The following is a 2,522-nucleotide window of genomic DNA, read 5'->3' as shown; positions in this document are numbered from 1 at the left end:
TGCTTCAGATTTGTCAGCTGAACATCCATGATGCAAGTCTGCTATTCAACCACTGGACTAAGTCCATTCCTCAAGAATTATGCAACCTGCCGATATTTCTTAAAATATAAAATATTTCTTCTCAATTACCCCGAATTAAACAGTCGAATTCTCTCATCAGCTGGTCATTCAACTCTATAGAGAACTGGTATTTTTTGTGTTTTATAGTGTAAAGCACTTTGAAGCCTTCTTGCTGGAATATGCTATACAAATAGACTTTGATTGATTGATTGATTGATTGATTGATTGATTGATTGATTGATTGATTGATTGATAAGGAGACGATCATTTGATTCAGGTGTGTTGGAGAAGGGAATATATGTAAAGGTTGGAGGATGGTAACTCTTGAGGACTGGATTTGGTCACCAATGGTCTAAGACATTTCCTACTGAAACAGAAAATCATGTTCTTATACTCAAGAATGAAAAGAACAAGAACAAAGTTTGTTCTGGTCAGGACATTCCATAAGAAACTGAACAAAGTTTTTGAAGTGCAGTACTCCTAGGAGTTTCTCACATCCCGAGGCATCCAAACATCAGATCAGTGACCACACTCACACCAATACTTGTCGGACACCACATGAGGATAAAGTTCTGCCCAGATGATGTGTCGATGAAAACTGCAAGAACTCCCAGACTTGGGACGCAAGAACAGAACGATGTCATTTTGTTCTTGCAAGAGAGAGAAAGTGCAGACCTTGAAACTTGCAGTCACCCTGAGAGAAAAGAGGCCTCATAAACATCACTGCTAACACCTCGCTTGACCCGCCGCTTTATGTGGAAACAGTTGCACGGTTAGCGTGCGGCGAGGCTACAGCACAACTAAGAAATGAAGGGCATGCATGCAGAAAACCAGACACAACACGGCACACAGACACACACCTTGTTATCTACCGCATCGTGCAACGCTCTGACAAAATCCCAGGCTTATTAACCCTCCTGTGTGCACTTCCTGCCTCTCGCTGCAGGGCATTGTGGGTGTTGTATTGAAATATTGACTTGTAATATTCCCACAGGTTCAGCCTGTACCGGTTACTTGTCAAAAGCATTAAATGTCACACACTTGAGCAGTTCACACACCCACAAACACACACACGTGCACGCAAGGAGAACAGAGACGGGCGCCGACACAAAGATCCTCGCTGTTCACCGCAGTCAGACACACGTACGGGAACAGAAGCGCACGCAGGTGCACACATTTAGCCAAACAGCCAGACACACTCACACACAGTCATGAACCTGCCCTCATTAATGCAAATGATAAACAGTGTGACCAGTCGAAGCCTCTTGGGGATCTTTGCCAAAGTTCAGAATCACCAAACTGTACCCAACCTGCCTCTGTGTGTGTGTGTGTGGGGGGGGGGGGTGTGGGGGTGTGTGGGTGTGCGTGGGTGTGTGTGTGTGTGTGTGTATGTGTATTCACTTATGCTATTGGTAGAATGTGTAAAAGCCCAGGAATAAACATGAGCCTTGCCACGAGCGTTTTTCCAGAGCCTTAAGTCTTTCCCTTTTTTGGAGCACGCAATGAACTCATACACCCGGCCTTATCGGCTAACCGCCTATTGATTTAGTCTCCTGGTAACACAAGTGACTGACCACCCACAGCTACTCACACACACTCTCACGCTGAGCCGTGCCATGTCAACAGGCTGCAGCAGCGGGACCAGGCAGCAGACAGCACGCTCCCTCTGAATGAAAGGCGGCTAATTAAGAAGGAAATTAAACGGCGAGATTCCGTGATGGAATCCGAATAGAGTTCAGCAGAGAGGCACGCGGAGGAAAATGAAAATTGTAAAAAAGTTTGCGCTGGTAATCTCATCTTCCCTCCTTCTCCTTCGGCAGTACGCGCTTAATTTCTGCGGAATCATTTGGAGTACTTGAGACTAAATGAAAAGCCCTGAAAGATGAAAGGTTATTAGGGGGAAATGAGATGGAGAGATGCTTTGATGCACTGTAAATGGAGTTCAGTTGTGATGTGTGTGGCAAAGACGGATTGAGAGACATCTCCCTTCCTTCTTCTTGTCGTCAACAAACTCGCTCCCCTTCCACAGGCTCCTTTCCCCAACAGTGCGCTCTATGGGCAATGGAATTGTTTTCAGAGCCAGAGAAAGCCTCCCAATCTGTGTGTAAATGGGACGAAAACAAACTGGAGGTCTGCGTGAAAACCATCTGAGGAGATGTATTCAGTCACACGGATCCTTTGTAATGTAGCCGTTCCACAGCGCAGCGGATGCAAATGAAGCGAGGAACAAGGCTGATAAAATGAAGCAAAACTGATGGCTGTGCGAGAAACTATTTTAATGTCTGGATAGTCAATATTAGAGAAATTCAACTTGTATGTTAGATACACAAGAAAAACTAAAGAAAAGACCATTTAAAATGTATCCTACCAAGGTCGACACCTGCTTATCCTTGTAGGGTCTTGAGGTTGTTTTCCAGCGGCTCACTGTCTCTTTTTGCCAACCTTTCCTCCCATTTCTCATT

The sequence above is a fragment of the Xiphophorus hellerii genome, chromosome 23, assembly GCF_003331165.1.
Source record: "Xiphophorus hellerii strain 12219 chromosome 23, Xiphophorus_hellerii-4.1, whole genome shotgun sequence".
Taxonomy (NCBI): domain Eukaryota; kingdom Metazoa; phylum Chordata; class Actinopteri; order Cyprinodontiformes; family Poeciliidae; genus Xiphophorus; species Xiphophorus hellerii.
This window is presented reverse-complemented; position numbering follows the sequence as displayed.